At 33.5% G+C, this 20607-nt stretch overlaps 1 long non-coding RNA gene across 1 annotated transcript; it reads left to right on the top strand.

Moving 5' to 3' along the window:
• The first annotated feature begins 19476 nt into the window (after positions 1 to 19476).
• On the top strand, positions 19477 to 19978 carry LOC142227576 (uncharacterized). Its single transcript, XR_012719910.1, has 2 exons — positions 19477 to 19707; positions 19765 to 19978. It is a non-coding gene; the product is annotated as an uncharacterized LOC142227576 (long non-coding RNA).
• Positions 19979 to 20607: the final 629 nt, after the last annotated feature.

Here is a 20607-nt window from a genome sequence, read left to right as displayed (position 1 = left end):
ATTGTAGAAGAAATTATTCAATTTTATGATTTTTATTTTATTTTAATTTTACCTTTTGCCGGACGAGGATTCGAACAGCGGACAACACAGTTTGTAAGGATCAAAGAAGTAGCTGATCAATTGCCCAAGGAAAAATAAAATGTTAATTTTGTAATAACAAGCAACAACCACCAACTTAATTCAATATCGCTCCCTGTTAAATAGCGCTCCAAGCTACTAAACACATATATGTTTATAGGCTATTTCTAAATTAATATATGTTTGCATCCAAGCATATTATATTTACAAACATTTTATGTCCCAAACATAATATGTTCTAATATATTAACATATATGTCCCAAACATGTTTATGAACATTATATGCTTGCACTCAAAAATATTGTGTTTAAAAATTTGTGTTCCAAACATATAATGTTTATAGCCAAACATATGCAAAACAGTCCTTTTCATCCGTGTAGAGAGTACTTTTTACTCTCTCATTTTACATATTAAAAGCAATGAAAGGGAATTAGGTATATGTGTGCAAATATAACCATAGCGATGGGAGGATAGATGAATATAAATATAACGCTAGAAGAAAAAAGAAATGTTAATGCTACCGAATATGTTCGCAAATCATTCATATGCCTACAAGCTAAACTTAAGGAAATTGCACAGTTGTACCAGGAATATAACCACATTCCACATTAGAAAAGGTTCACTGGAAAAGAACACCAAAAAAATTAAACAGAAATTTAACAAAAACATCCAATTTCAAAAACTTATTAAACAGCAATTATTAATAAAAATTTTGCAAAGAAAATTAGAACACAAAAAAACCAAAAATTATTTTTTAAAATGATCTAATGAAAATAACACCCAGAAAAATTTAAGAGAAATTAAAAAAAATATATTCACCCATCTTTTTCAGGAAAATTAAAAAGCGCTACGTTGTTTTAAAATTCAATGATATTCACGACAACACCACCACCGTGGAGCCACCGTGATGCAATGGTTAGCATGCCCACCTTGCATACACAAGGTCGTGGGTTCGAATCCTGCAACGACCGAACACCAAAAAGTTTTTCAGCGGTGGATTATCCCACCTCAGTAATGCTGGTGACATTTCTGAGGGTTTCAAAACTGCTCTAATTGGTTTCACTGCAATGTGGAACGCCGTTCGGACTCGGCTATAAAAAGGAGGTCCCTTGTCATTGAGCTTAACATGGAATCGGGCAGTGATAAAAGAGAAGTTCACCACTGTGATATCACAATGGACTGAATAGTCTAAGTGAGCCTGATACATCGGGCTGCCACATAACCTAACCTAACCTACGGACAACATATAAAATTATATAGCATTCTAAAATTAACCAAAATTTTCCTTCCTCGTCGGGTAGTTGTTTTCTGAGTGCACTCATTTCTTTTTTAAAGATTCGGTCTCGTCATAGCTGAATAAGGAGGTTGAATCACGGTAACAAAAACAACAAATTTCAATATGTTGTTTACAATTTTAAGAAGTCAAAATCAGCTGATAAAAGAATCGTATGGCATTGGTAAAAGTGGCAATTATTTATTCTTTCAATTGTCCTGAAAAAATAATTCAAATCCAGAGAAAAATAAAGGTTCAAATTTAATTGCGTCACCTATGAGTGATTGTGAAGTGTATAATTCATCCGAGGAACGCCGATATGAGACAAATAAGACTATAATACCCACCAAAGTTAAGAATGAAAGTCAGTCAAATGGATCTTCGCCATCTATTAACAAAACCAGTTTATGATGCAGTTTAACAACGGATGTGCTTGGTATTTTGGGTCTGGAATATGTTATCAAGATACTCAAGTCATCTTTGAACAATTCTCCAGCTATGAATGCGCGAGTTTGATTGAGATGAATTTGCTATGCAGTGTCATTTGGAGAGCTGCAATCACCATAAACATATGATTTTGACAACTTAAAATTTTGTCGAAATAAAAAAATTGTAATCATATGGGCCCATGATTTAACCTTCTTGTTCAGCCATGGTACATGCGTTTTTTTGCGTGAAGTATTTTAAAATCATTTTCTGTGCTTTAGGATTTATTCATTTATATAATCAGATTTGAAATCTCGTAATCGACCATTGTTCTAACTTAGCAGAATTATTTGTGTATAACTACAATAAATATATTTAAATCTAAACTTATTTCTATCTGGGCTAAGGATTTCAACATATATCGCACCAGTCTTATGGAACCAAAAGACGCATGACCTTATTAAATCATTTTGAGACAAATAAATTCTTTTTGAGTAAGTTGATATATTAACATACATGAATTAATTTTGAATTCCTCCTTCACTGAATCGCAAGGAGTTGAATATCCTTTCGAAATCTTCTTGCTGATGGATGCATCACATGTGAATATACATAATCGTAGATTTGACTCATATTGAATGCGAAAGGTCTGACGTTTTTATGCCCTCAGAAGTGCTGATGACATCTCCCTTATGACATGGTATTCTTATAACAAACAGGTAGTTTTCAACTTCTTTGCAAATTTTGTTCACAACGCCCTCACTTAAATTCTATTGAGACTAGGACATGAACATCTATTGCGGCGCTGTAAAAATAATCCGCTGTCTGCAATTTCCTGTTGGAAACTAGTCACTTGTTAACTTCAAAGCGACACTGTTCCTAATGAGTGAGGAGCGCTCATTTTACGGTAAGTAAGTAAAAGCGAATTGGTGTCTCGCCAACAATGGATTGTGCCATTATCATTAGAGGTTAATTTCATACACCTATGTAGTCCGTATTTGAGACATTAGAATATGATATGTGGTTCCTTTTTGGATTCCGTGATTTGAGATGGATTTTAGTGTTTGAAGCAGGAACCTTACCAAATTAAAATACACAGCAAACATTTTTAAACTTAGTGTCAATAATTACTCATTAGACACTTCGAGATGGTGCTTTTTAGAAAGAATTGTATTAAACCTCTTTAGAAATAGTGTATTTCTTTATATGTGCCGCTTATATGGGGAAAGGAAATTAAAACAGTGAAAAATACATACAATTTATACACTTTTTAGAGGTTACAGCAATAGTGAATAATAATGCATTTCATTGTTCATTTATTTATGTACAACGGCTTCAAAACAAGTCGAGACAGTACACACAAAAAAATGATTCTGATTCAATTAGAAATTAATTGATCCAATTAATTTTTTAATTGGAATGTCTTCAATCACAGAAATGATGATAAATTAAAAATTTTTGTGATTGATTTTTGTTTCAATTAAAAAAATTGTTGAATCAAATAAATTTTTAATTGACTACTTTTTAAAACTCAATTAAGAATTTAATTGGCAAAATTTTCGTGAATTTTTTTTCTGTGTAAAATGAAAATTTTTAAAAAGTTTAGTTCTTTTTTATTAATATGGAGATCAAGAGGAGTTGGCGGAAACATAAATGTAAACATTAAATAAGGTACAATATTATTCGTTAATAAAAATATACACATTCATTTATGTATTTTGAATGTAATCAAAAAGGTGGATTGGAAAAATTATTGCTTAGGATTGAAAAATAATGTACTTTTAAATGGTCATAGATAGAAAACTATTAATGTTTATACTCGCTTTCTTACAAAAAAGTTATGATATTAGTAAGAATACAATTTTGTTAAGAGAAAATGCTTCCAAGCATATCGTACTTATTCCAAACTTATTATATATTCACATACATTATAATATTTGGGCCATATGCACAAATACATATATGTGCTTCCTGCAAAATATTTTTTAATAATATATATGAGAGAATCGATATATAAATGGGATGATATATTAAAAAAATAAATATATGCACAATTAAAAAATAATAATATGCACAAATACATATATGTTCTTCCTGCAAAATAGGTTTGAATAATATATATGAGAGAATCGATATATAAATGGGATGATATATCAAAAAAAAAAAACTATAAAAACAAAAAATTATAAATGGGTCTTAAATAATATCAAATTTCTGGCAAATTGTGGCTCTTCGGTGGATCGGTCTATATAGGGTTAGGTTAGGTGGCAGCCCAATGTATCAGGCTCACTTAGACTATTCAGTCTATTGTGATACCACAGTGGTGAACTTCTCTCTTATCACAACGGACTGAATAGTCTAAGTGAGCCTGATACATGACCTTGTCTTCCGAGTTTGAATATAAATTTAACTGTATCAATTAATTTTTTAATAACTTACTTAATTAACATTATGTTTCTATCTGTATTAAAAAGTTAATTGTATCAATTAATTTACTAATTAAAAAATTGTCAACTTCAATCAACTTTTTAATTGGAAATAATCTGGTGATATTTTTTCTGAGTAGGAAAAACAAAAATTTCGGTGAAAGAACTGTATGTTTTTATCACATTATAGGTACAAGCATAAAATGTTCATAAACTAGTATAACATACCAATAGTTGTTGAATTTCACGGCACTTCTGTATGTATTTCATGTTTTATCCTTAAGACACATGTATTAAGTTAGCAGTATCGGGCGAAAATAGTAATTTGTTCATGGTTAGTTTTCCTTAATATTTCAAAGAAATATTAATATTTCAAGAAAAAAACTTGATATACGAGGGCAGTTCGGAAACTTCTTAGCCTAGCACAAAAAGCGCGCTATAAACAGAAAAAAGTTAAGTGTTTTGGAAACTTCCATCTCTGTTATGAACACATGTTAAATTTTGTTTCGACCTGGCAACTCCTTCATATAGAAACAGGTGTTCAAAAAAGACGCATCCGCAATTTTTTTACAATGGAAAAATTAGAAATGAGAGCTCTCATTAAATATTTACATAAAAAATGTTTATCGGGAGAAGTGCTCCTTCATATGCAACAGTAAAAAATTGGGTTGCTGAATTTAAACGTGGTCGTACAAGCATTGAAGATGAACCACGTAGTGGACGTCCAAAAACAGCAACAACAACAGAAATTGTAGCCAAAGTGCATGATATGGTATTAAATGATTGACGAATAAAAGTGCGTGAAATTGCTAATATCATGGGCATCTCAAATGAACGAGTCCATTTAATTTTGCATTAAGAACTATAGATGAAAAAGCTTTCTGCAAGATGGGTGCAGCATTTGTTAACAGTCGATCAAAAACGCATAAGAATGAACATTTCTCAAGCTTATTTGGATCGTTTTAAGCGAAATAAAATGGATTTTAAGTATCGTTTCATAACTGTTGATGAGACATGGATACACCACTATACTCCAGAGACAAAAGAACAATCCAAACAATGGACTGAAGCTGGAGGAAGTGCCCCAAAGAAGGCAAAAACAATTCAATCGGCTGGTAAGGTTATGGCAAGGGTTTTTTGGGACTTCAAAGGTATTTTATTGATTGACTATCTGCAAAAGGGCAAAACAATAAATTCAGAGTACTATGTACAAATTCGAGAAAAACGTCCTGGCTTACAATACAAAAAAAAATATTTTTCATTAAGACAACGCACTAACGCACAATAGCGTTTTAACAATGGCTAAAATCAACTAATTAAAGTACGAGTTGCTTGACCACCCACCTTATTCTCCTGATTTAGCTCCCAGTGACTTTTACTTGTTCGCAAATATAAAAAAATTGCTTGCTGGCAAGTGTTTTACAAATGAAGATGGAATTACAGTTGTAAACCACTATTTTGAAGACCTTGAGGAAAAATATTCTAATCAAGGGATAGAATTGCTAGAAAAGCGTTGGACTAAGTGTATTGAAGTTTCCGGAGATTATATTGAAAAATAAAAATATTTTTGAAAAACTAACTATTATCTTTCATTGATAGGCTAAGAAGTTTTCGAACCGCCCTCGTACATGGATGAAAACTTGGCGTCATTTCCCTTTCAAGTTATAGTAAAATATGTCAAATACATATAATTTATTCTGTTTTTACTAATTCATTTTTTGTTTTAGCTGATAAACTCGAACTTAATACCCTTCTTTATCCCTGCCAGCATTTCAATGTTCCATTTCATCCTCATCGCTACCACAGACTCGTAAGTGACACTGCAACAATCGTCAACTGTGATAGTATTTTGCCATCACTATTCGCATGAAAGTATTTTGCCATCACTATTGTTACAAGAGTCATTTTATATTTTGTGAAACACCAAGCGCAACTGGCTTATTATAATTTATTTCAATGAAAACGAAAATAAAGTGCTGAAAACATAGTTATTACGGTTAAAATTGTGAAAAGTAAATTGGTGAACAATTTTTGACTTTCCAAATGGAATAAAGTGATAGTTTTCCAAATATTTTTCCAGACACGCTGCCTCCATTGGGAATAAAAGTACTGGCTGATAGACGCTACAACATTTAACTTACAACTTGTAAGTCAACATCAATCTCTTATTAATGCATAAAAATGTGTTAAATGTGATGTGATAGTCGTATAAATGTTATATTTATGAGAATTTATAAACGTTTCATAAAATTAATAAACATCTAAACAATCGTGTTTTACTTGACCACAATGATTCTTTAACAACTATCTTAAAATGCACTTTGTCTGATTGTTTGAAGGGGCTCTTATTGGCGTCTTTCTAAATGTATCCAGAAGGGCTCCTAATAATTGCACTCATGCGATACTTTTTGTAGTAACTTAGCGTGGTACAACTTCTCAATAGTGACGGCGCTTTTCCGAGGAGTTTTGGATATCGTATACGACTGTTTTCGAGGTAGTGGGGATTCTCAGAAGCGCCCCCAAATTCAAAAAATGTTGGCAGGGATGTTATAGTTTTCCCTATAGGGAAAACTACAACACTCAATAAAGTGAACCCTGCAGGGCATTAAAGCCAATTTAACTCTATTTAACACGTCATTCACATTACACATCCAAAATTCGTTTTAACGGGATTTCAACGGGATTTCCCTTATAAAAAAGGGATTTCAAACCCACTTTCAGTAGATTTCCAACCTACTGTGAATGGGCTCGAAATCTATTATTATCATAGACCAATTAAAATAGACACATACTTTGATAATTCACCATGGTTTTGTTTATTTGCAGTGCGCAGTCATTCCACTCAATTCATAGACCTTGGTCTATGCTCAATTGCGCAGCCAAGTGATTCAATTTCTTTTTGGAAAACGAGAATTACCGTACAAATCAGCCAATTCGCATTACAAAAATGGTGTGGATGGATAAAATTTTATAAGTTTTTAAAATATTTTGTCTTTCATCAAGTGAACAAAGGTAAGAAAACAAAAATAAAGCCAAATTAAAAAATCACTCAATTGCAGACCAAAAAGAGCCCTCTACGGTGTGCAGACAAACTACAGCGCTGTGAATTCACTTGAGGTGTCTTATATTTCCTTGGTCTATGGTTATTATGTTTTAGCAAAAATTTGCAATATGAAAAAGTTTATTACAAACATATGTTTTTATTTGTATTCCAACACAATCAAATTTAACTGCCTGTTCATGGAATTTTCGTTCGCCTCTTGACGAACGATTCGTAAAAAATCCCATATTGATATTTCGAAAACCAGAGTCTGTGGAATACCAATTGTTTCGGTGTTCGATAGTAAATCATTAATAATGAGTTAACGACAAAATCCAGCATTTTCTAGCAAATATATCTAAAGTTATTTTAGTTTCAATCTAGACGAACGATTCGTCTCGAGTCGATTGTGTGTTTCATGAACAGGCAGTAAAACTTTTTGCTGCAAGCAAACAAATGGAATTAATTATTTGGGTTCTTAAAAAATGTGAAACATAAAATATTTGCACAATACTAACAATTTTTTGTTTGAACAAATTTTGAAAATATATATGCTTGAAGCAGAATATGTTACAAAGGCGATTTTTATTTAGAATTAGAGATATGGACATCAATACTGGATGCCCGTTCATGGTTCATATGGGCCGTACTACCTTCCGACTTATGGTACTATCCAGGGATCCGGAGCGGTCCATTTTTTTCGCTCCGCTCCGCTCCCGCTCCGGAGAAAAAAAAACCGCTCCGCTCCGTGAAAAAAAAATCGTTCCGCTCCGCTCCGCTCCTCTTCGAGAAGATTATAGTACAAACATTGTATTATTTGTTCAATTGAGTTTTATTTTATTTAGAAAAATCGGGCGGTACATATATGGGAGCTATAGCTAAATCTGAACCGATTTCGATGATTTTTTGCACATATAGTTAGTGCTATAGAAGATTACATTTCGCCACCTTTGAGTAAGATCGGTTGATAAATAAGGGTTTATGACCTAATTTGACAAAATCGGGCGATACATATATATGGGACCTATATCTAAATCTGAACCGATTTCGATGAAATTTTCAGACTGAAAGGGTGATACAGAAGATTATTTTGTGCTAAATTTGACGACGATCGGTTAGTAAAAAAAGTGCAAAGTGACCCCATTTGTCGAAATCGGGCAATACATATATATGGGAGCTATATCTAAATTTGATCCGATTTCTTCCAAATTCAATAACGTTCGTCCTTGTGCCCAAAAAAACTCCCAGTACCAAATTTCATCAAAATCGGTTAATAATTGCGACCGAAATCCTGTGAACAACAAATACATGGACAGACGGACGAATGGACGGACGGACGCCAAGCGCTAGATCGACTCGGGAGGTGATTCTGAGTCGATCGGTATATATTTTATGGGGTCTAAAATCAATATTTCTTGTAGGCACATTTTTTGGCAGATCAAACTTGTTATACCCTAACCACTATGTGGTTTAGGGTATAATGACTTTAAAACAATGTGTTGAAATATTTTATTAATTTTGAAGATTTTTTCAGAAATATTAAATCCATTTTGACTTCATTAAAGGAAGCATTCTAGGAAGCATATGTTAATTTTTCATTTTTTTAGATTTTTTTCGTCAGTTGTTATCAAAATCCTTTAAAAACGAGTTAACGAGTTATTTTTTTTTCCATATTAAGACTCGACTTCCAGTAGAAATTATGCTATGTTTCAAGTAAAAAGCGTCTTTAAAATAAAGTGTTGAAAAACATGTCTTATTTTTTAACGATTTTTTGCTTTGTAGGCAAGATGCAAAAAGGAAACAAATTTAAAGACAATTTTATTAATTTTAAAGAATTTTTCTTAATTTTCAAGTCACGTTGACCTTACCTCAAAAATTTTATCTTTCATGTTATGATACACATTTTTAAGTAAAATCACTTAATTATAAGGACATTACAACTTCATTCAAAAGTTTATTGCCTTTTGGACAAGAAAACAAGTATATACAGCACTAAGTTCGGCCGGGCCGAACCTTAAATACCCACCACCATGAACCAAATATTAGGGTTTCCTTTGAAATTTTAGGAAGGCTTGAGGACTTGAGGACACTTCCCGAAGATAAATTTAAAGATTTCACCTATGAGGACTATATCAGATTCTGGATTTATAAGAACCATTTTTGTTTGAGTTTTAGAGGAATCATTAACATCTCTTGTAAGTGTGCAAGAAAATTATAAAATAGCGTCTTGATTTGAAATCTTAAATATGTAGAAGTAAAATCTGGAAATTTTACATTGAGTTTCAAGCAATTCAAGTGAAGACGGTCTATATGGAGGCATTACCAAATGGACCGAGCCTAAAATACCAGAATATTTACAATTTCAGGCAAATCAGATAAAAATTACGGTTTCTAGAAACCCAAGGAGTTAAATCGGGAGATCGTTCTTATGGGGGATATACTAAAACATGGACCGCTACTCACCGTTTTCGGCACACCTCTTTATGACCCGAAAATACGTCTAGATTTCCAATTTCAGGCAAATAGGATAAAAACTTCGGATTCTAGAAGCCCAAGAAGTAAAATCGGGAAATCGGTCTATATGGGGGCTATACCAAAATATGGACCGATACTCACCATTTTTGGCACACCTCTTTATGGTCCGAAAATACCCCTAGATTTCCAATTTCAGACAAATTGGATAAAAAATACGCTTTCTATAAGCCCAAGACCCCAAATCGGGAGGTCGTTTTATATGGGGACCATACCAAAACATGGACCGATACTCACAATTTTTGGCACACGTATTTGTGGTCCTACAATACCTCTAGATTTCCAATTTCAGGTAAATTGAATAAAAACTGCGGTTTCTATAAGCCCAAGAAGTAAAATCGGGAGATCGGTCTATATGGGGGCTATACCAAAATATGGACCGTATTTGTGGTCCTACAATACCTCTAGATTTCCAATTTCAGGTAAATTGAATAAAAACTGCGGTTTCTATAAGCCCAAGAAGTAAAATCGGGAGATCGGTCTATATGGGGGCTATACCAAAACATGGACCGATACTCACCATTTTTGGCACACCTCTTTACGGTCATAAAATACCTCCAGATTTCAAATTTCAGGCAAATTGGATAAAAAATACGATTTATATAAGCCCAAGACCCCAAATCGGGAGGTCGGTTTATATGGGGACTATATCAAAACCTGGACCGATATAACCCATCTTCGAATTTGACCCGCCTGCGGACAAAAGACGAGGTTGTGCAAAATTTCAGCACGATTGCTTCATTATTGAAGACTGTAGCGTGATTACAACAGACAGACAGACGGACATCGTTATATCGTCTTAGAATTTCTCCCTGATCAAGAATATATATACTTTACATAGTCGGAAATCGATATTTCGATGTGTTACAAACGGAATGACAAACGTATTATACCCCCGTCACCATTCTAAGGTGATGGGTATAAAAAACTTTATTTTAGAGAAATGCGTCTTCCATGTTAAGCAAAATTTGCATTCTTATTCTAAGGACATGGAATCTTTGACTTCACGACAATATTTTTTTCAGTGTAGAAAACTAAAAAATTGAATATAAATAAGATCGTTTAATTGCATTTATTTGACGTTCATTACAAACATCTTTGTAGTAATACGGGATGAAATTGATCGAAAGTACTGTTGTTACTTTTACAACACATACTACATATATATTTTGACATTTGCCTTTTTTGAAAACAATTACTAAAAAACACGTTGTGTTTTCCCCAATGTACGTACGTACAAAAATACATATCGTACATTTTAAACGTTTACTCACACTACGCTAAGTACTAGCTAAATTTGAAATTACCTACACAGTGTAATTTCAAAGTTACACATTTCATTCAAGTAATATTTTATTCGGAGCGGAGCGGTTTTTCATTTGGAAACCGCTCCGCTCCGGATTTTAGAAATGCCGCTCCCGCTCCGCTCCCGCTCCGGCAAAAAAGGGCTTGCTCCGCTCCGCTCCGGATCCCTGGTACTATCCATTAGCTCCGTCAATACATAACTCGTATAATCTACTTCGATTCTTTCCCATCCATTGTACTTAAATTAAAAAAAAAATTGTACTTAAAATTTTTTACATCGAATATTTGTATATTTTGAAATTCATTGGCTAAGTTATGGTTTAACAAAAATGTTTTACATTTTATAACAGAAATTAACTACGTTTGGTCTCTGAAGAAGTTTAGAACTCTCCAAAAGTATTCATATCACATCACTTCTTGGTCGTCACTGAGAAGTTTAGAACTCTCCAAAAGTATCCATATCACATCGCCTCTTGGTCTTCATTACTCCTCTTCTCGGTCTTCACGACAACAGCTTACAAAGTTAGGAGCCGCATGGCCTTGTTAATAAATTTATATTCATGTTTCTTCTTCGCTTTCTGGGATTTTTCGCACAAATTCTTCTTGAAAGCAGCTTCTTCATCACACCCATCTTTGCACATAGCTTTAGCTTCAATTTGTTCACCAATTGTTGTAGATGACAGTATGTCGATGGTTGGCTCTTGGACTTTTCCAAGTTTCTTCTTTTTGATAAGAGAAAGTAATCGAGATTTCAAAGATTTGCTTTTAGAATAAGAAACCATCTTCGAACGTGGATATAATGGAGGTATATTCTCATATAAATGACTGGCAGAAATATTCTCATTGACAAATATTCCAGAATCGACAGAATCCGATGTGCTGCTATTATCTGAATTCAAATTCAAATTGCTGTAAACAGCTGTACTTTGTCCTTGCACTGGAAGACCAAAATAAATGTCATCACAAATATTTTCCGATGAAGATGAGATATCGCTAAAACTGCATAATTCATCATCATGTATGCTGCTGCAGGTTGAGGAATCCAAACATGTCACTTGACGTTTTTTCTGCTTGATTTGTGGACTTTTCGTAGCTTTTTGGGGTTTCTGTTTACGCTTGGATTGTTCCAAGCGGGTAATGGTTTCCAGGCTGTCGACAAACATCTGCAGGTCATAGGGCGAAAATTGTGATGTATTTACTCCAATTTCAGATTTCTTCTCTTCAGCAAATGTTATTGAAGATTTTACATTCATTTCGTATATGTGGATATTGTCGTAAATTCCAGACATTTTACAAAATTTCTACGTTGTTATCCTTCAAATGCTTTCACAACAGTGATGTTCTCTTTCTGATATTCCATACCTTAAATAGCTTGACTGCAAGAGCAGGTATTTTCTCTCAAGACGTATCTTAGATTGGCACCCCATCATATAAGACTTGCTAATCCTTACCTCCTGTTGTGTACTCATCATTTCCTACCTGTCTCCTTAGGTGAATTAACTTATGGCAGTAAGAAATTTGACCCTATTGTAGATTTGTACAGGTACTTTACCACATTTTATAACTACGGTAATTCCCACCTGTGGTTTGATGGTACCATGAAATGTTGTTACTCGAATTCTGGGAAATATCCAAAAAATCAAATGGAAAATTTCAGAGGTTTGCAAAATTTTAAGATAATCATATTAGACTTGGCTAACGCGACAAATGTTTATGTAAATGGTCATCATGCGATTCAAATTTAAAAGAAACATGACGACAGACTTTCAGATTACCGACAAAGATTCAAACGTTAACAGAAGACACGTGTCACATTAGGTGTGATTTCAGACTGTGCCCGTTTAGCGTTTGATAGGACGTGACTTAAACACAATTTCGAATGTTATCTCCCATAATCGAACCAGCAAATTGAAAACACATTGTGTTGGCCTGTTCATGTTAAATTTTTGTCAAATCAAAGAGGCTGCGGCGACATACATACACTTGAGGATTTGCAGACATCTGTTACACTTTCACCACCTAGGTAATTCTAAAATCGTTGCACTAGGCGGCCTTTTCTTCTTAATTTGTCTGTATGTCGCTACGTCTGTATGTTTTCTTTTAGGGAATGTCAATATGAGTTTATTGAAAGATTATAATCGTTGAAACGACCCAAATATGTCGCGATTGGTTGAGTCTAGCCAATATATACATTTATGAATGTACACTGGCGGTTTAACGATTCAGGATGACAAAATTACAATTTTGATCAGCTATATTTCAAAATATTTCATTCAATTCACCAATGCTTAGAAATAATTAGTTACTTAAAAACAATAAATATCTGTTACCAATGCAAAGTTTTCACGATTACTCAGAATACAGTTTTTTCTGATTAAATCACGTAATTGATTGATCCAACTTATTAGAAATAAGCAAGTAAGGGGTGTCTAAAGTCAGGCTGGCCGTGTATGCACTATGAACATATGAATTCGTATATTTTTAAAAATTTATGGACTCTTTCATGAAATAGATGTACGGTTGCGTATTACGTTACTAAATTTTTAATAATTCGCATGGATTCTTTCATAAAATTAATGAAACTTTACATAATATATCCAAAAATACGGGGTTGAAAATACGGGGGGAGAAATGGTTGATTGCAATTCGATCATTACAATAAGGAGATGATAACAGTAACGTATTTTTTGTTACAAGAACAATTTTTTAATTATTTCTCCCATTATATATCCAATACAACTGTAAAACAGTTCACAATATCAAATAGGAATTCCCATAACTATTCAATTGGTTACAATAACCAATGCCGATCAATTTCGTTTTATGTTGTTGAGCTAACCACCAGCATAGTGCGACCTACAGCATGGGAATCAACAAATGGTTGAGTATACTAAAAGAATTTTAGTTCAATCATGGGACGCACGTAAGGTAGTTGTTGCAACAAGTAAATAGTAGGTTAGGTTAGGTTAAAGTGGCAGCCCGATTAAATTTCAGGTTCACTTAGACTATTCAGTCCATTGTGATACCACATTTAACTAAAAGTACCTATTACATATGGGCACTTCTAGTCTTAACCACTGAACCTTCTCTATTATTTACTTTTGTGGAACCAACCAGATTGCTCCAAAAACATTAACAAACTGCTTAAGTTAACGTTTTCCAGGTCCGCCAGTAATCTATATGCTCCTAAAATTCGCTTCGCAGTTCCCCGGTATGTTCCTATGGCCAGTCACCCATATTAGGTGAATATTGTACTGCTCAGCCATCTCGTTGAGAGATTTGCGGCAGTCTATGACCGTTTTCGAGTTAAGGAACACAGAGTCCAAGGATTTTATTGCAGGTTGACTGTCTGAGTATATATTAATGCCAATATTTGTTGGAACATTACTTCTCAGCCAATTCACCACCTCTCTTATTGCCAATATTTCAGCCTGAAAAACACTACAGTGATTAGGTAATCTTTTCGCTATTCGAATTTCCAGATCTATAGAATACAATCCGAACCCCACTTGTCCATTCAATTTCGAGCCATCAGTATAGAAATCTATATAAATAGTAATATCAACAATGACAATTTAGATGGTATGATGCTAAAAAATTTACAAAACGGGGAACAGCGTCACTAAATTTACTTTTTAATAGTCCGCAATAAATTGAATAATAATGTTCGCATTACCAAGTGTAGAATTTGGCTTAAGGTAAGTATAGTATCGACTTTGTAAAAACATAATATTATAAAAGATTCCATAAAAATTTCAGCTTCATACACCAACATACACAAATACTTTTTACGGAAAGCGAGCTTTTTTATTGTATTAAGCACATAGGACGAGTCAACGGCGGTTCTAAGTCGATCTATATTTATATCTAGCGGCTTAGGAGGGAAATTTCTGGCAAGTATATATTGAAGTAGGTTCTGTAGTTTGACCACATAATAACAATCTAATAACCATCTGTCATTGGTGTACAAAAGTATCCCATAAAAATAGACAAACATTATTTCATCCCTTTGTAAATTGATCTCACATACAGATCAAAATCCTTTGATGTTAGCACCCTTTGTATTTATTTTCGTAGTTTATTATGATTGTAAATCGTGTAATGAATTAATAAAATCTCAATATAATCTGCCCTTTCTAATTATACAATTATTTTTCGAGCTTTATGGACAGATAGATTAAGGAACATGGTTAATAGAACCATTGAAAAGAAAACGCCAGATACAAATCTATACACGCCTGGACTGTACATGTTTCGGTTCGGGCGAATGAACCTTTCCACAGCCTTTAGTATAGATCTGGCTGGGAGAGATAACTCAATTTTGGACCCTTTATGCTAACTCCTTATGGAGAAAACATTTGGGAAATTTCCTCTTACAAATTGAATCATTCATTTAATATTGGAATTTGGTTAGGATAATAATAAAGAACATCGAGAGCGGTTGCACCAACAAACCAAACAATTAACATGAGATTGCGACAACCAATGCAAAGTTGATCCAACATACTACCATGCAGTTACAATTGCCAAATGTTAGTTGTGCTGACAGATATCATTGATAGTTAATGGAACCACCTGTTTTCGGTTGGCAAATAATTCGGTTGAGACAACGAATTTGTTTTCTGGGTGTATGTATACAATGTAAGCATATACTACAAGACAAAAAACCAAACATAACGTTTTTTAAGGCAGCACGTGGCTTTGATGTGTTTGGTTTTTTAAGTTCAGTTTGAGGCGCCGTCGCGATTCGAAGATTATTTATGGCCGAAAAAGGTTGACGAAATATGTTATTAATTAACTGGAAGCGTTGGTGTTCATATTTATATGTAAGTAATATAACATATTCTAAAATATTTTTAATAAATGGGTTCATACATTTTGACAAATTATGCAGGCATTAAGAATTAGGGGAAAAAGTCGAAAAGAAAAGTTACATATAATGAATGCATGATGTTTTTAGTATATTATGTAAAAATACACATTTTTTAATGTCAAAAATTATTTATAATATTAAAATTTTCATTAACGTTATACACCCAAAAAATTTTGTTACTCATAATAGCAAAAATGTTTGCTAAAACAGCAGTTTTTGTTTGCTGAAAAAGGGACAGCAGTAGCATGTAGTTGTTTCAGCAAACATTCGTTAGTTGAAACAGCAAACATTTTTTACAGCTACAATAGCAAACAAATGCTGCTGAATTAGCAAACGTGTTTGCTAAAAGTTTTTGACAAACATCGCTGCTAAAGGCCGGTACTCTGTTCGGTTTTCGCGTTGAAACTCCATACAAAACCAAAAAATGCGAAAAATTTGCGAATTTTTTTCCATTTGTGATACTTTGTTTTTTCGTGTTGAAAAACCGACGTTTATAGCACGGCGCCATTTGCAATGTGAATTAAGAAATTATTTATTTATTAAAAACTATTTGTGCGGGTTTATAAATCAAACACGGACCATATTTTTGTTCCGAAACTATACAAAGGATGAAAGGAATAGCAGATCAATTGCCCAAGGAAAAATAAAATGTTATTTTGTAAAAACAAGCAACAACCACCAACTTAATCCAATTACGCTCCCTGTAAAATAGCGCTCCAAGCTACCTAAAAAAACGCCGCTTTCTATGTGCGAAATAATGGTTTCCATAAAAATTTTTCGCAAGAATGAACATAGTACCGGCCTTAAAGTAGCAAACTGCGTTAGTTGAAATAGCTAACATTTTTACTGCTATAACAACTACAAATGTTTGTTGTCCCAGCAACAATATGTTGAAATGAAACCCGTAAATCATTTAATACTATAATTTCTACATTTATTAAATGTGTGAAATACATTGAATTCCGTCAATGTATTGGAAGTTGAGTTGGATTGTTGTCCAGGATTTATTTACTTTGTTTTTCTTCTTTGGCCTTATACACGCGGATAAAACTTTACAATGTTAAGACAATCTGTAATGAAAAGTAAAAAAAAATAGTAATTACGCTAGTTTACACTAAAATTTACATTTGATGAGAGTTTGCTTTTTATGTATTTTCAACTCCTGAATTCGAAAATAGAGGTTAAAAATTTTGTAATAAAGCGGTTTCTGAGATATCCTTATATTTTTATAAGGATATCTCAGAAACATGACATAACAAAAATTTTTTTTTGTAAACTATTTTTATTTATAGGAATTATATTGAACGATGTCATCAAAGTTGACCAATAGTATAGGTGCTTTTAGCAAAAAATCAAATTGATTCATACTAAAAGCATACATTATTTTCTTAAGGCCGTGGCATTATTTTGCTAAACTAGCAACGTTGTAATGTTATCCTGGTTTTAATACTCACATTTAAGGTGAACTTTGCCAATTGTGGCGGCCCGTTATTTTAGGCTCCCTTTGAGTATTGAGTCCATTATTATACAGCAGTGTTGAACTTCTTTCTTGTCACTGAGTGCTTCCCGATTCTATGTTTAGGTCAAAGACAAGGAATCTCCTTTTTATAGCCGAGCCTGAACACCATTTCCGATTTTTAGAGTAGCTTTGAAACACTCAGAAATGTCACTAGCATATGGTGTTTGATCGAAACTAGGATTGAATCCATAACCGTTTGTCTGCACAGCGGGTATGAACCATTGTACGACGGATTTACTTTATTATACCCACCACCATAGAATGGTGTCATTCCGTTTGTAACACATCGAAATATCGATTTCCGACTATATAAAGTATATATATTCTTGATCAGGGAAAAATTCTAAGACGATATAACGATGTCCGTCTGTTGTAATCACGCTACAGTCTTCAATAATGAAGCAATCGTGCTGAAATTTTGCACAAACTCGTCTTTTGTCTGCAGGCAGGTCAAGTTCGAAGATGGGCTATATCGGTCCAGGTTTTGATATAGTCCCCATATAAACCGACCTCCCGATTTGGGGTCTTGGGCTTATAGAAATCGTAGTTTTTATCCAATTTGCCTGAAATTTGAAATCTAGAGGTATTTTATGACCATAAAGAAGTGTGCCAAAAATGGTGAGTATCGGTCCATGTTTTGGTATAGCCCCCATATAGACCGATCTCCCGATTTTACTTCTTGGGCTTATAGAAACCGCAGTTTTTATTCAATTTACCTGAAATTGGAAATCTAAAGGTATTGTAGGACCACAAATACGTGTGCCAAAAATTGTGAGTATCGGTCCATATTTTGGTATAGCCCCCATATAGACCGATCTCCCGATTTTACTTCTTGGGCTTCTGGGTACTGATCATGAAAATAGCTTGAAACTCAATGTAAAATTTCCAGATTTTACTTCTACAGATTTAAGATTTCAAATCAAGACGTTATTTTATAATTTTCTTGCACACTTACAAGAGATGTTAATGATTCCTCTAAAACTCAAACAAAAATGGTTCTCATAGGTGAAATCTTTAAATTTATCTTCGGGAAGTGTCCTCAAGTCCTCAAGCCCTCCTGAAATTTCAAAGGAAACCCTAATATTTGGTTCATGGTGCTGGGGATTTAAGATTCGGCCCGGCCGAACTTAGTGCTGTATATACTTGTTTTTTTAATAAAATCACTATGTACAACAATAAAGCAGTTTTAAAGCAGTTTTAAAGCAGTTTTCTTCGAAATTGGAAATTTGGTCCGCTTGAGGGAATTTTGGTCCGATTATGGAAAAATGTTGGTCCAAAATAAAAATTCGTTGTGGCAACGCTGATATGGGCACCAGGATTGCCATATCTAGACCCAATGAAAAAATCCCCCTTTCTTATAAAGTATTTCCTTTTAGAGAAAATATGTCAGAATTTATGATAAGTGATTCAACAATTATCTCTAAGATGTTCTATTTGTTTTTAAAATCTGAAATTTTGTTCCTCAGAAAAGAAAACTCTTCGGTCAGAATGGTACACCCATAGAAAAATTATTACCATACGGGTTCAAATCGATACCGAACGTTATTGATAGTTAGCCAACCCCGTATGGTACAATATCAATATGGAACGGTACAGGCGGTAAACAAATGATGAAAGTACCTTACGGTATTATTAAAGTACAAATATGGTATTGAAAAAAATACCTAAGCGGTATTAATATTTATACCATAAAGGTATTGATGTATAAACAGCGCGGTATTACCAAATAATACAAAAACGGTGTTGGGTTTATTACAATCGCGGTATTTATTGTTGTAATACATATTTAGATTATTAAAACACACGTAACAAATACTTTTTTTATGAATTTAAATACTGTTTTTAAGGCATTTAATACATATCATATGTACATGCACCTCATAATTTTTCCATGAAAAGCTTTTCTACCAATTAAGTTATATCCCATCGCAGGCACTGCAACCATCAATTTGTGTGGTGGGGAAAGATTGATTGTGTATGCCACTTATGCATCTACCCTGCCAGCATTTCAAAGTTCCATTTCAACCTCATCGTTACCACAGACTCGTAAATGTCACTTCAACCATCATGAAAAGGTACATCAAAAAGTACATGCAAGTAATTTGCCATCCCTACTGTTAAAAAAGCCATTTTTTTTGTGAAACGCCAAGCGCAACCAGCTTGTTATATTTTAATTAAATAAAAACGAATATAAAGTTCTGAAAACATAGATTATACGCTTAAAATTGTGAAAGGTATATTGGTGAACAATTTGGTGATTTTCCAAATGGAATAAAGTGATTGTTTTTCAGATATTTTACAGACACGCTGCCTCCATGGAATAAAAACACTGGTTGATAGACGCAGCAACATGTAACTCACTACTTGTAACTCAACATAATCATTAATGCCAAAAATTATGTTAAATGTAATGTGATAGTGGTACAAATGTTATATTTTTAAGAATTTGTAAATGTTTAATCAAATTAATAAATATCTAAACAAACGTGTTTTACTCGACCACAATGATTCTTTTACAACTATCTTAAAATGCACTTTTTCTGATTGTTTGGAGGGTCCCTTATTGGCGTCGTTCTAAATTGATCTATAAAGGCACCTAATAATTGCACTCATGCGAAACATTTTTGTAGTAACTTGGCGTGGTACAACTTCTCAATAGTGACGGCGCTTTTCCGACGAGTTTTTGATGTCGTATATGATTGTTTTCGACGTAGTGGGGATTCTCAAAAGAGTCCCCAAATTCAAAAAATGTTGGCAGGGTAATGAAAGAATGCTTGCATTAGTAAATATTAATAATGATAAAAATACTACACTTAGCTATAACATACTTCACTATATTCACACAATTTTTTTGTCGTAATAATTTTTCGTTTGCATTATGTGAAAAAAACAAACTACCAAGGCGACCAACTAGTTTTCAGCAACGGCTACATATCGTTATCGTTTGATAGTTAATACCATAATAATACCGGATGGTAATAATTTGATCTAAAGCGGTATCGAAATTAAATGGTAACGTAAGTCAACCTATTAATTCCAAACAGTAATGGCAAATTTTTTCTACCAGTGTAGTTACAACCTCCTAGTGCCTCTTATTTTGTAACATTTTGTCGACTACGTTTCGGGAGGAGACA

Source organism: Haematobia irritans, chromosome 2 (assembly GCF_050003625.1).
Source record: "Haematobia irritans isolate KBUSLIRL chromosome 2, ASM5000362v1, whole genome shotgun sequence".
Taxonomy (NCBI): domain Eukaryota; kingdom Metazoa; phylum Arthropoda; class Insecta; order Diptera; family Muscidae; genus Haematobia; species Haematobia irritans.
This window is presented reverse-complemented; position numbering and strand designations above follow the sequence as displayed.